This window comes from Apis cerana, linkage group LG1 (assembly GCF_029169275.1).
Source record: "Apis cerana isolate GH-2021 linkage group LG1, AcerK_1.0, whole genome shotgun sequence".
Taxonomy (NCBI): Eukaryota; Metazoa; Arthropoda; class Insecta; order Hymenoptera; family Apidae; genus Apis; species Apis cerana.
In genome coordinates, this window is record NC_083852.1 from 8,142,902 (window position 1) to 8,158,360 (window position 15,459).

The 15,459-nt window shown below is 39.0% G+C and overlaps 1 protein-coding gene and 1 long non-coding RNA gene across 3 annotated transcripts in view; one reads left to right on the plus strand and one right to left on the minus strand.

Annotated features, from left to right (window-relative positions):
* Positions 1-15,459, minus strand: part of LOC107994871 (3-phosphoinositide-dependent protein kinase 1) — a 491,030-nt gene that overhangs the window by 185,747 nt on the left and 289,824 nt on the right. The gene's annotated exons all lie outside the window — the stretch shown is intronic.
* LOC107994794 (uncharacterized) overlaps positions 1-15,459 on the plus strand; it is a 46,249-nt gene that overhangs the window by 25,770 nt on the left and 5,020 nt on the right. Inside the window, exons 7-11 of the long non-coding RNA XR_009831925.1 lie at positions 138-597; positions 734-1,169; positions 1,562-1,825; positions 1,898-2,123; positions 2,204-2,492. This is a non-coding gene — a long non-coding RNA (uncharacterized LOC107994794). The remainder of the gene's footprint in view (positions 1-137; positions 598-733; positions 1,170-1,561; positions 1,826-1,897; positions 2,124-2,203; positions 2,493-15,459) is intronic.

Consider the following 15,459-nt stretch of genomic DNA (forward strand, 5'->3'; position numbering starts at 1 on the left):
ACGATAATGGCTAATGATGGATCATTATCAAGCTAAGCCAAGATTTTATATCTATCGTCGTTTCGATAATTATCACTTAAAAACATGGAACATCTGACATCCGCAGCAACGCTAATTATGGTGAATCTTCCTTACAGCAACTTCAAGTTTAACGAGGAGGCTCTTAAAGGTGGTTCTTCTTATCGGCTCGACGATGAAAAGTACGATTGATCGTGTTCCATAATCGGTTGTACGACGTTGTAAAACACAATTTTCACATATCTATCGAGCATTGTTCCGCATATCGAGTTTTTAAAATCAAGAAAAACACTAGGAAATATGTTTGTTACATTATTGCTAAATTACTGTTGACGAATTAAAGAAGGGGCAACGAGTGAACAATGGAAATATGAAACTAAATGATTGACAAGCCCGTAATGAAAATTTATTGCAGTTACAATCTACTTTCCAGTAATCATCAAATTATTACTAATCGTACGACTATTGATAGGTCAACCACTTATAGTTATTGAAATTGAAAAACAAATATAAGAATTCAATTTCAGAAGAAACAAAAACGAGGATTGATATTTAACCGTTCATTTTCTAAAATAATCGGTAATTAACTTAAACTTAAATCTTTCATTTCCAATCAAACATCATAAATATCCTTAATATCTCAAAAATCCAATCCCTGCTATAAAAAAAGCGTTCATATTCAAACAAGAAAAATAATTTTTCGTTGTTTTAACAGGATTGCAAGGATGAACAGATTTCGTTTACGATCTTGGCTAATCTTAAGAATCGTCGTTTTGTATGGTATGTTCGTGGTCAATTTCCTGGATGCAAGGACAACTCTGAGGGAAAAAATTCGTCACTGGGATAATCCTGGTGAGAAATAAGAGAAAAAAAAAAAAAAAAATACTGAGAAAAAAGAGAATGTCGAAAGAAAGTAGACGGTTTCGAGAAAAAGAAGGGAACTTTGTTTTCTAATCTATTGACGCAAAGGATCCACTAATAGCGGAACCTTCCTAGAAAGGTCGAACCACTTCGAAAATTTCGAGTTTTCAAGAAACAAATCTACCTAGTCTTACACAACGACAAGAAGTTGTAAATTAACGACTGGAAAAGAATAGTTTGTAACTTGGAACTTTTCTTGTTCAAAGAAAATTCCCTGCTCTTGACTCGAGGTAAGTGGAATTCTTGTTAAGAGTGGGGAAACGGTTTCTTTTGTGTAAAGGATCGTCGAAGGAAAGATACATTTTTCAAGGAATGGAGTCGTTTCGAGAATGAAAATGTTTTTTTTTCTTTTTTTAGAAAATTTTAAATTTATCGATGTTCCAATCTTCAGATTATTTACTCGTCTCATTTATTTAAATGTTCTTCACGATATATGTATAATTTCACGCATTTGGAAAATTGGAAGAAACTTTTTGTCGCGAATACACTTTGAATATATAGAAAAATATCATTAAAAATCAATCTTTTCTAATTAATTTTATTTATTTATATCAATTTATTCAAATTTCTCGTTCACAATATAAAAGAACGTAATCCAGTCTATATCTATTTCCATCAACAGGTTTCTCCCATCGAATCACGAGCCATCATCGACAAAGCCGCCCGGATCCCCTTCGATCCCTACGCAACATCTGCTCTGATCATGTACGCATAAAGGCAAGAAACCGTGAGAAAGCACCGAATCGAGGGGCAATTAAGAGATCGGCGATCGATCGAGGGATCCACCGTTTCCCGGAAACGACACCGGTGCCGCAGGAAAACGGTCGTTGGGAAAGGAATCGTTCTCGGGTTCGAGGGCTCATGCGCTTGGAAGTCGTTTTTCAAGGTGCAAATTGATATTGCAAAAAATGGTAGACTCTAATAGAGAAAATATTCGCGGTACATAATTTTGTTACAGAATGAATATTTCGAGACGAGTGTAAATCTCTATTTCTCTTGTTTCATTCTCCAAATCAAAGATTCTGGAAATACGAAAACAGTAATAATATTGAGAACTGCTAAAATAAAATCGTTATTGAACTTGCATAGAATAAAACCTTACATCACACTGGACTGTAATTAATTTGCAGAAACGACTTTTTCAAACCTCTCCAAAAGGAATCGTGCATTTGGCCACAGTATACGTAAGAAACCAGTCTCTCTACACGGTTCAAGCTTAATTATCCGCTCATCGCTTAATTATTTTCCTCTTATTGTCAACCAGGATGATCAGCTCGCGATTCCTAAGCGGAAATTGCGGAAAGGAGCAGGAAGCGACCTCTTCGTTCCTCCTTACTCTTCTTCGCTCCTTGCTCCATCTTCTCTTCCCTCTTTCTCCCTCTTTCTCGTTGTGCAACGGCGTGCGTGTGATACCGTTACACGATGACAAGCCGATGCATCCGTGGCTCCCCGTGAAACACGTAGGAAGTGGAGAAAATGGGAGAAGGGGAGGAAGAAACTGGCCGATCGCAAGAAACAGAGAGGAGGGCGATGGGGGAGGGGAGCACAGAGAGGTAATTGGTAATATCGCCGGGAATAATGGTGTTCTCGTTACGTCATATCCTGTAAACAACGTTTACGATTTGACGATTCGGTGGAAACAGCGGGAATAATCGTAATTTGCGGTGGCCAACGGTCACGCTTCAGCGATGGACGTTTTCCTACATCCTGTTGCTCTTGGCCATCCCTGACATCCTGAGTTCGAACGAAAAATTTACGTACCACGTTTATGGTACGCGGAAAGATTTTAAGTTTATCAGTTTATAAAGGGGAAAAAATGTTGGTTATGATGTTAGAGAAATGCACGAAACATTAATATTAATATTTAGTTGTGAAGAAATATTTTATTAGCGTTGATATTCTGGCCATTTTTTGGATATTATTTTTCGATCGTTTAGCATGAAAACGGTATGTAAACGTAAAGTTATTTAAAGAATTTATTATCTTTATCTTTATGGTTATATTTCCATACATATTATAGATTCCAAAATTATTCTTATTACATGTCTGCAAAAATGTTTTTACTTCGCTTCGTTCCTTACGAACGACAATTCTTTTTTTTTTTTGTGAAATATGATTTTCGTTCGAAATATATTTAAATCTTTCTTTATCTTAGAAATACAGGAAGGAAGAAAGAAATCGTGTTTTCCCGACGAAATCAAATGCGATGGTCGTCGACAAATCTCGAGATTTTGACGGCAAGGCAAACAAAATTTTCACGGAACATAGTTTTGCAGCGTAGCGAGATGAACATGTTAGGTAAAATAGTTGTTTACATCGTCCAGAAAGGGTTAACCCGTGATGTAGAAGTTTATGCACGTAGAATCTCTAGAAGCTGGTCACGAACAACCCGGTATGAAACGTCCCTTTTTAAAATCTCTTTCAAAAAAACGTGCTAGATTTTTGTTCGATTCTGTTTTTTTTTTTTTTTTTTTAGAACGTGTTCGAGATGTTTGTACGATCGAGCAAATTTTTCTTCGAATGTTAATAAAAAATTTTTTAAAAAGTACAACTGATGCGCGGTATTAATATTCGTGCCGCGAACTCGATTGAAAACACTCGTCGAAGATACAACATCGCGTGTCTTAATTGAAAATTAACTCGAAGACATTCGGCTCCTCTACTCGTCTAAGCCAATATGTAATTCTTTGCACGACCTTGCATGCAAAACGGCCGATATCTCGAGAACCGAGCATGCCGGTAATAGTCGGCCTCGAAACGTATCTATTTCTACATTTATCCCGTACATGGCATCGATAGAATTTTGCAACAAATAACTTCCGTTCCGTACATACATATGCACAAAGGATCGTGCAACTTGATGGACAACTGCAAGCGAATGTTTTTCCAACTACGAAATGATATTTACATATTTTCATTTATTATTGTTCGATCATTGTACTCCGTTTTTCCCACACTTTTAAGATGCGTCTTTGAAACGAGAGGACGATTCTTCTCTTTTCTATACTTAATACTCTTTGGTTGTTACATTGTTGTCTGAAATTTGTTATTTAATCGTCGACTTTTCCTGCATTCACTTCCAACGGCCATCCGTCCAAGCACGTGTACGTAGATATTATTGCATTAAAGCGTTTATATGGTAAATTTTAATTATATTAACCTTGTATTTATATAATACACCGTAACTCATCATTTATCGGTTTATAAAACGAGTCCTTGCATAACGAGTCGCTCGCAGCGATTGATACCTCCATTCGCAGATATTGTTTCCCTTAAATTGAATCAAAGGAAATCGTAAAATAAAAATAAGAAATTCATCGAGACTCATAGAGACGTGTTTTCAACATGTCAAAATACGGGAATAATTTAGACACGAGGATTGTGACGAATGGATTCGAAACGAGCCAGTGTTCACGCACGATCGAGTAAAACGATTCTCAGCCCTTTGGAAATTGGACTGACACGTGGCACATTTTTCTCCTTGGGGGCCAAAAGTAGTAGCCCTTCCGAAATATGACGGAAACGGACTCGCGGAATAATTTTTCAAGTTTATCGACCTCCGCGACGCTCGTGTCAACCGTTGCGAGAAACAATATTTCCCGAAACGGACGTATGAACCTCATAAATTTTCCTCCACCAGTTCTGCAAACTTACCGTCGTTCCCTGTTGTCGCATTCTTCGAATAGACAGAATCCTAAATGGCTCTTAAATCAACGGCCAACTAATCGATTTGAATAAACGATTTCTGCAGTGGATTCTTTTCTATTCTTTCTGTCGAAGGGAAATGGAGATGAATGTGGAAAGTTCATTTTTACCAGTCATTGTATAACGAAACAGGATAGAGTCGATTATTTTGCAAGTATATTTTATGAAGAAACATTTTGCAAAAGATTAAAATAAAAAATATTTCTGAACTCTTAAAGCCGTTGAATCAACAGAAGAAAGACGAGGTTGAATATATAGCGATCTGGAAGGTGTTGGACAATGAGGAACGGCATTTGAAGAGAGCAACGAGTTGAAGAAACGCGGTAATTTAAAACTCGAGGTCTTCGAGGTTTGCGTATACGCGGTATCAATTATCCAGAATTAAACATCCGGACCTTTTTTTACTCGACTCTTATTCCCGATTGATGTCGTTTCCCGGAGCGAAGAAATTTTAATAAGACCCCTCGAGCTTAATAAGATCGCGACTTTCCCGGAAGATCGTTAAAATACCTGGATGGAAACTTTTCGCCGCCCCGCGATATTGATTAACATCGTTGAATCGTTGAACGATCATCGACTATTGCCAATTATCGAAAATAAAATGCCTTCTTTTCCCTCTTCTTTGCCGCGGGGCTCTCGAGATGCGATTCAATGGATGAATACACGATGCGCTACGGTAAAATATGTGTCACTGTTGGGAATTATTCTTTTTCCTCTCCTCTCCATTCAATATTTCTTTCGTCGCGATGAACGAAACGATATTGAATTCTCATTCACTGCATTGTACAGGGTCTTGGAGTAGTTTACTCGCTAGAATATTTAAATGATCGATGAGAGAGTTACGAGGATTAGGAGATAATAGAAATTTTGGAAAAAGCAAACACACTGTGTCGAGGGAAGAGCGAAAGTAATTTCCTCGAACACATCTTTTGAGAAAATGATATCTCGATCCTTGGAAATCGTACGCACTGATTCGAGATTGTCGATTTCAACCCCGCTATAGATACACGATTTTCTCCACGGGACTGCGAGAGTTCTCTGTTTTTCACGGGTTCAACAAGTGGCAGGTGCCTCTTACATGGATCGAACAATGACGTGAAATGGTAGCGGAGGGGGATGGGGTCGGGGGTAAGCTCGATCGAGCCCGAAGATAAATCGTCCTCGATTACCATTTAGTTAGGTCCGCGCGGCGGATGTGTGTGTAGCAGCTTTTCGTGCCGGTCCATAATTCACGATCTTGAAAAGGACACGCTGGTGTGACGCTGGAAAATGGAGATTAGGTCGACGCTCCGTCGGGTAACGTGGCCTGAAAAGAGACTAAAGGAAAAGGAGAAAGGAGGAAGAGGAGGAATGAAAGGAGAGAATGGAACAAACAAGAGAAAGAGAGAGAGAGAAAGCAGGATTCACCGGTTGCCAAACGTTTCCTTACCACGTTCGGAACCAAGAAAAACCGGGCGTCTTCGTTCGATTTGCATATTTTTTTTTCTTTCTTTTTCTTTTTCAACGATGCGTCGCGCAAACAAACGGCCATCACGGCTCCATTCCAACTCGTGAACCGCTTGTTTTTCCACGATGGTGGAGCCGAAAAACCTTCCAACGACCACGTGAAACGCAAACAACTACCCTGCGCACGTGCATCTCGACGGATTATGCGCATAATTTCTCGCGAAAATTCCTTAATTTCCCCTCGACGTCGAGAACGAATTGGAGGATGGTGTAATTGGAAACGATGAAGGGATCCCTTTAATCTCGCCTCCATTCTCTAGGATGGATGAAATATACGTTGTATCCCAATACTATCTAAAAAAATAATACAATTGTACGTGTGCCATTGTTAAAAACGAATTCTAAAAAGATTCTAATAATATCTCGTCTCTGAACCATTCACTTTAATACGAGTTGTAAGCAATATATATTACGAGAAATAATTTTTGGCAAAGGGTGAAAGAAAGAAATCCTCGGATTTCGGCGAAAATTTAAAAATAATCTAGCTCGAATCCGAGCAATATACGATACGATAACGGATAGGCTGGAAGAACTGTTCGTTCCAGACGAATTTGCGAGGAACACCAACAGGTGTCTTCTGTAATAATCTTCAACGGGCTCCGGTCACACGTTTCTACCGATCTGCGGCCCACGCAACCTCTTTGACGAGGTCCGGTTTCGCCGTTCGTCGGCCACACCAGAAATACCAGAAACAAATTTCGCGAGATGGAGCAGCAAAATAACATTTATACACGATAAACGAAGACAAAGATATGACGATTTAATTACTTACAAGTATCTTTTTAAGAGAAAGAATACGAATATATCCAAACTAATTTATTCAATTCCAAAAAAAAAAAAAAATGAGGAAACGCCATGCGCGTTTCAAGGAGAGGCCAATTTAATCCAATTACATTCCACCGACACGTTCCATACCATTCATCGAACGAAACGCGCATCTTAAAAGCCAATCGCCTCGAGAGGAATCATCGCCGGTCGTTGTTCGTCCACGTTCACACGTTCTGCCCACGCGGGCAGCAGGCTCCCCTCCTCACCCTCCCTCCCTAAACCCATCTTCCCTTTCGATCATCTTTACGACGAAATTCCACGAATGACGAGCGCGCCGTCGAGGGACGAGGAGGGGACGAGGGGTGGAGACAGACAGAGAAAGCGGCAAAAAAACGGGAAAAAGGGGGTCCGGAAAGGAAGAAAGGGCGAGGGAAAGAAAGAAACGGGGGGAGGGGTGAGGAAGAGGAGGAGGAGGAGAAAGAAGTAGAAGTAGAATTCCAGGTTGAAATCGGAGTGCGGAACAAAAGCGCCGCCGCGGCGAGCGACGAGGCGAGGGGAAGGGAGGCAGGTAGATTCATTCACAAGACCCCCACGGTTTCGCCCTCCCCACTCCTTCCCCACTTACGCGGAATGGGAACCGTTCAGGCCCGCTACCCCCACCACCTGACCCGCTTGCGAGCCCCCACCACGCTCCCCGCCGCGGAGAGCGGACCCACCGTCCCCGCATACCATTCGTCTCTTCGTGAGGGACCACCAACCGACAGCGGAGTCGAGAAACTCTGTCGGCCTGCTAGCACGTCGTTTCTTATCCGTCTGTTGCAACGGAGCGTAGACCAAACAAAGGAATCCGAGTGCCAGGCCGACGACTTCAGAATTTTTCTGTATTCTTCCCTCTCTTTCTCCCCCCCTCCTCTTTCTCTGTCTTTCTTTTGTACGTACTTCAGCTTTCTCCTTTTTTTCTACTTTCTACATGTTTCTTTTCTTTTTCCTTTTTTTTCTCTCTTTTTTTTTTGGCTGGCTGGTTGTTTTTTCCATGAATTTCTTTCATTTCTGGATTCAGATCTGTTTGGAATCGTAATGTGATTTACGATTTCCGTTTCTTTGGGTTTTTTTAGTTTTTCGAGATTAGAGGCGTTTCCAGAGGAGTTTCTGTTAATCGTCAGATACAAGTGGGTGATAATCGGTGGTAGATAAATACGTATATTCAAAGACTTATTGTAATAACATTGAATTAAAATGATCTTTGAAGAAAATTGTTCTTCGTAGATTGATCCAGAACAAAATTCATTCCCTTTTTGATCCCTTACATGGGATTTATATTCTATTATATAATGAGATACAAAGTTCCAAATTTTTTCCAATTTTTTTCTGAGATAACGATAATTAATAAACAAATAATATTGCTAAACGACCGAGATGCAAAATATATATTTGCTCAGAAAGATTGTATTCCGTTTATTTTGACTCAATCCTCTCTTTCAACGATCATTCTTTTCAATATTCAATCCTTTCAAATAGAAAAGAAACACTCTGGACAAACTATGCAAAGATTAAACTTCAACCTCGCTTCATAAGTACCAAGTTCGAATCTCAACTTCAATACAGTTATCCAACTTCCAATGTATTTGCAATGTGCAAACAAAGAGAAACCCAAAAGCATATTTTAACTACCGGTTCGAGCTTCTAAACGCAGTTAAACCGCATCCCGAACAGTTTCTCACCTTACATCCTGAAATTTACCAAGAAGCGTGCCAAGCGGTTCGAAATCTTTCACGCAACTTTTCCAAGAATGAATTGGCAAGAGAGAGAGAGGACAATGGCCGTAATCCCGAAAGATTCGTTATTGAGCTTGAAGAAACGCTTGTCTCGAAAGATCACGCGATAATGATATTCCATAGTGGTTCGCAGGATGATTTAGAATCCTGTTTACGAGCCTTCTTCCTTCTTCTCATAGGCCCTGTCCGCTATATAAGAGCAGAAACTAGAAGCTCATTAAAATCCCAAAGAGAACCGACAAGTACCAAGTTCCCATTCTTTTCTTTTTCTTTCTTTCTTTCTTTTTTTTTTTTTTACAGCTTTAATATATCATCTTCTCTCAATCGTTTAATTTCCTCATTTAATCGACGACTTACGAATCTTATTATTGGATTACTCTTGGCTTGTCCGAAACTTCTTTCTATTATTTGCATACGTGCTTAATCAAAATTCGAACAACACACAGATATGATCTAATTTTTACTTCACTTCTCGTTCATTCTAAAATATATACCAACTATATCATAATGAAGAAAACTTTTTCAACTATGAGTAGTATTCATAGTAACATAACAAATTTTTCAATGCAAATAAAATGTTCAATATCACAAGTTAATCTCTTAATAACTCGCATTAAGCACAATTTCGATCGTCAAATTTATGCGAAATGAAATAAATTTCGTGGATAAACGACGTGGCCAAGAGAACACATGACTGGGCAGAAGCAACGCCAGGATACTCTGGAATCCAGAATGACGGAAAGACACGAGAGCATCATCTTCACGTGTTCCAACGTGGCCAGAAGAGCAGGTTGTTCACGCGTGGGAGCGGGTCCAGCCACGGGAATGGGCCAAGCGCCGTTTCAGTCGGAGGCCCTTTCAGAAATTTAGGCGCCGACACACTGATTCACCGGCTTCGAGTTACGAGTTAGCCTCCTCTGCCCAGTCATCCTTTCGCTTTTTCAGAATGGAATGGCCCGCGTTTGATCCCCGAACCGCCAAGGGTTGCTTGATTTGTTGAACGGGCCGACAGGCATTCGGCCCTCGGTGTTGTGTCGAGCCTGCTCCTATGAAAATTGGGACCGAGGCAATTCCAGGAAACAGTATCTCGTTAGAGGAAAGAAGAACCGTTCTTCTTTGGCCAGGAACAGCAGTATTTATTATATATTCATTTATTCCGTTACACGGAAAAAGAAAATATTGTTCAAGATGTGTATAATTCCGGAGGAGAGAGAGTATCGATGAATATTTATCCGTTGCCCATTATTCCACACGCTTAGGAAAATATTATTGGCTCATTAATGTTGGATTTTGTGCACAGTTTATTGTGTTGCTCGAGCATGCATCGTCCCGCGTGGAAAATGCGAGAAAAAGAAACGGCGAATGTGTCGTAAGAAACGGGCGAAACGCACGGTGAGAAGAACACCGAGATGGCGGCCCTCTCGTGTTACAGGGTGGCAATGATGCCCGACAGAGATCGTCGATGTCATCCGAAGCCGGAGCTAAGGAGTTACGAAGAAAGAAGCGGGCTCTCTCGACGTGTGGAAAGAATAATACTCGCGAATCTAAACCTCAACCTGACCACAGACTTCTCGCAATCTCGTCTAGACGAGACACGTGGTGTCTACGTACGCCCGTTTCCGCTCCTTTTCAACCGTTGCTGCTTTCTATCTCGCCCCGCCAAGGACACGCGCGGCGAGATCAGACCTGAAGTCAGCTGAAAATTCTTCCTTTTGATTCTCGTCGTTCTCTCGTGGGATCGTGTCGTTAACAATTTGACGGTTGATCGAGCATCGGATCGCCGCTGGATCGAAATTTCCAGGGAAGGGAGAAATATCAAAGAATTTTGATCGAGGGTAAATTTGTTATTTCTTAGAGATATTGATAACTAGTTTTTAGGATTCTGTGTGCGTTTGTGATGCTCATCGATGCCTCAATAGGATAAAAAGGAATACATAAAATAACGTAACAAATGAAAATATTGAAAATTAAATATTGAGGATTAAGATTACTACCAATTTCAAAATCGTTCTAGCGAATAAATTTCTGATGCGCAAGCAAATATGTTAATTGGAATAGATGTGAGAGGATGTCGAAACTATACGGAATTCGTCAAAATACCATCTTTTGATCAAAATTTTTAACAAAATCTTCTGCAAAACTAAAGAGCGATCCTCGAGGAGGACAAAAGTTCAAGTGTAGGGTATTACCGTTAAAACGAGGTAATAGACGAGTTATGTGAAACGAGTCATGTAAATTCAGGAATGTGTATGGCACACGTGTGACGAGGAAGGTACGCATTTCACGTAAATAAGTAGAAGTTACGACTTTTTGTCCGGCACTTCGCATGTTAAACAGTCCAAATGTCATGCAGGTATACGTGAAGTTTTGCACGAGCGTGTAAATTTTACTGCTCTGATGGAGCGTGACAGTTAAGGAATGGAATAGAAAATCACGATAAAAAAATTTCTTCGATTAAACAAATAGAAAAAAATATCTAGATAAATTCATAGACAAAACTTGGTTTTAATGAAACGTTAAGTTAGAAATTTTTTACTATCTTTTTTTTTATTATTTAATATCTGAAATTTCTCGAATAATTTGTAACTGTATTTTCCAGTTGGAGGAAGAAAAGATTTTTCCAGAAATGATCGTTCTTTTTATAGATGATGAATTTCACTTTCGACGAAAAAGTCAGTGAACTCTACACAAAAGTACAATGGTATAATGATTCAAATTACGATTTCGATCGCGGAGAATAGATTTCAAGAACATCGATGGAATCGTAATTAATCACGTGACGAATTAATTAAAAAACTGAGTGGAACATGGAAACGAGGATCGACACGATAAAATCTATCCAATGGTGAATTTGATCGTGTGATTTTTCCTTGAATCTTCTTGAATTTTAGAAATTTTAAATACATCAAATATCGCGATCTCGAAAACATTGCAAACTTTTCGAGATTCCTTTGAAATTCCCGATATGTATTCAACTTAAATCGCAAGACACGATCTCTCTTTAAATTCTTTACATTCAGATATTTCACCTGTATTTTCTTTAGCATACGTTACTAAATACGTAATCGATGAAATAATCAATATTGCTAATATATTCCGCTGGATTGCATGGATATTGCGAGAAGAAATTTTTCACACACGCGTTTCCTTCACCGTTCTCCACAATTTCATCTTCTGCTCGAAACACGCCCTACCGTTTTTAATTTAAAGTCCCGCGAGGTAAACAATTACACCCTTTATTAAACCGTTATATCGATCATCGATCGCGATTTTATTTTCATATACCGTCCAAAGTTTCGAAAAATGGTGCGCGTGGATCGGATATCGCGTTTACCCCGGCATAAAATTCAATTTTACGCGACGCTATTAGAAAAGGGCCCACCGACCTTACAGGTATTAGTATATCGTAATTGGAAGCCGCGGAAAGTTTTACTGTCCGCCGTTATAACTTCCTCGCATCCGTTACGACCACCGTAGCCGTCGACATAATTAAATTTTTCCACCCAGACGGACAGCAATTACAAAACGAAAGCGATGCCGCGGAGGCACGCCTCTCCGTCTCGTAGAATGAAGAATCGAAAAGCGAAATTTCATTCAAAATCTTCTCAATGATGATAACACGATGGATAGAGGAGATTTTTTTTTTTTTATTTTTATTTTTCTACATTTGTGGAGGATCGAGTCTATTAATCCATCGAACTTTTAAACGTATTTTATTATTAATTACTTTTTAGTCAGAGTTCAAGTTTGATCGTGCATCGAATCGAGTAATAGATTTTACGAAAATCAACAACAAGTTCTCTTCGTTCTCCTATATCTCGATCACGACACGCGATATCATATCGATACCTTTACAAGCGTAAACAAACTTCGGGTGCAGGCCAATTAAAAGTGATAAATCGTCGACGGGACGTTTAAAGACATTGAAAAAAAAAAAAAGGAAAGACAGAAAGAAAGGAAGAAAAAGAATATATGTGTCAACAAGGAGAAGACGATGGGAGAAGAGTCGATAGCAGTTCTAATGCGAGGTGCTCATTAATCTTGCTCCCTACAGGAGGCCAACAATAACCAACGCTTGCATTACGATTACAATCAACCGGTGGAAGCGAAGCCTCTCTCCTCGTAAGGGTGATCGTCGTGGTGTTAATAAATCACGATTAAATCTGTCGCGAGGCGGCCTCTCGAAGGCCGCGTTACAACCGCGAAATTTATCTCGCAGTTAATTAATTTTACGGCGTGAAAACGAGCGACGATTACGCGTGCTCCCCGTTAGAAATTAAATTCATTAGCGGAACACGCATCGGCGTAACAGATGCACGCCTCTTCAACCCTTTTACAGATCGGGATCTCGCGTCCAAAAGGCCTGTAAATCTTTCTTCCTGTAAAGCGTGTATTCCATATGCTGTTATTAATATTTGAATAACGATTAATCTGTAAATAGAAAATTAAAAATCACTCGTGTCACAGAAAATAAATAGTATATTTTTTAAAGGATTTTTCCAATTGAACGGTATGCAAAGTAAAAAAAAAACGATAATGGAAATAGCAATCAAGCATCCTTGAAAATAATTTCTATTGCTCTTCTCGACGAGAAAATACACAAGGAAATAACTGGGATCGGATCAAGGGGAGGGCCAGTTGCAAGACGGAAGATGGAGGAAGCGGTGGTGCAAATTAATTAAAGGTGAAATTTATCAGAAACGATATATATATATATATGTACAGAGAGGCGAGCGTGACCCAAGGCGCAATTATCGTTAACGTTCAACTGGTTTACGAGCCGCCAGGTCGTAAGTTACGAGTCGTAAATGTAAATGCGAGATTTGTAAAACGGCCAACCCTGTCCCGGTGTTATTAGTACACTTCCAGGGAGGGCAGAGTGGTGTGGATGTAATTAGAGAGCCGCGTAAATTATTATCGCGGATCGCGTATAGAACAGTCTAGTAATTCGTATCGGCAACGTGTGGAGTTTCGTGTCAGGTTCGCCATCTTATCGCCTCGATCCCTTTCCGTAATTGATACTTTTCGAAATTGATCCTTGCCTGTCGCATGTGTAACGCGGCCTTAACAATCTATTAAAAAGTCATTAAACAGAGTTATACAGAGTGATCGAGGAGAACGATCATACATTTCGTCGATTTCGTGCTCTCGTCGTGGTTAATTGAATCGAAAATTATTATTTCATCGTTTCTGTTACTCATTTAAATCCTAAATTAACGATTAATAACTGTAAATGAAATATTTGGGGTAATTTATATAGGATGACATATAAATATTTTAAAAAATTAATCGTTTGAGAGGAACGTATAGCGAATTTATACTTTCTTCGTTCGATTATTATCATGAATTGTTCGCCTTTTGTAAAAGTTTTAGAAACTAAATTAAATATTCATGGTGGTGCACGGTTCGGTAAAATCAAGTCAGCCGGTCAAAAGAAATGCCGATAGTGAACGTTTTCGAGAATTTCACTGGCATTCTGAACGAATATATCGAGCAAGGAGAAGTGAAACGCCTGTTTACTTATGCATATTCCACTGGCAAGCCGAACTCGTGACAAACTGATAATCAGGGGGACAGGAAGTGATGGAAAAAAAAATTCCAAGACCAATAAACTTTGATAAGTATCGTAAAAATAGTGCTATTAATGACGTATTTACTAATTCAAGATCAAATATTTGCCAGAAGATATCCTTGAAATTTCTTATCCTTCGTTGTGAATGAAAACTGATACTGATAATGTTTCATTCATGTCTGTCACTACAGATAAGAACATGAAAAAATATCGAGATAAAAAAAAATCGCTCTTTGATGTTTCGTGTCGGAGGCTTAGCTCCCTGCATCATGAGATGAAAATATGTACTGAATTAACGTTTATTAAATTTCTATGTATCTATATACAGGGTGTTAATATATTCATGGAATATTTTTGAATTTAATTCTCTGAAAATATTTTGTCAAAGAGAACGAATTGAATATATTTGAATCGCCAAAAATATTTATATTGGAAACGATATCAGAAATCTTTGAATATAACTTGTTCAAATCTTCAATCGATAACTCACTGTTAAACAATTGAAATAATTACTTAATTGATACGTCGGTAAAAATTTGCACTGATCGACTTCTGATACATTTTATTTGGCTTCATATATTTTTTTAGATATAATCTATTAAAAGAATATATGGTCAAAAAAATATATATAAATGTAAATAAATCATTCGTCTTTATTCGTTCTCTTAATCAAATTATTAATCGAAAGATGGATCGAGCGAATGATAGAAAAATTTTTATTCTGAATGAAAACTACCTTTAGTCCAGAGTTGGCCTGGCTATCCACACGAGCCGATTGTTCGTCAGTCTGTGGAATGTCAACTCGATCCGATTAAAAACTGACAGCAAAGTATGGCGGCGACGATCCGGTGCGGTGAACATGCGACGCGACACGGAATGCGACGCGTGACGCTCGTCCCAAGGAATTCTAAACGCTCTGACGCGGCCTGCTTTCGTTCGAGAACAGGTGTGAATCGCATAATATTTCTCTATTCGGACTTAACATTCCTAAGTACTTGGAACACCGTTGCTTCGGGTTACCGCCTCGCGGTTACCGCTCGTGTATCGTTTGAGCTACGAAAGAATTGAAATTAGAATTCTTGTTTATCAAATATTGCATTTAAACAGTCCAACACTATTCTCCGCCTTTATGTTATGCGCAGTTTCTCTAATATTAATAATACGATAATATTATACTATGTAATAATAATATTG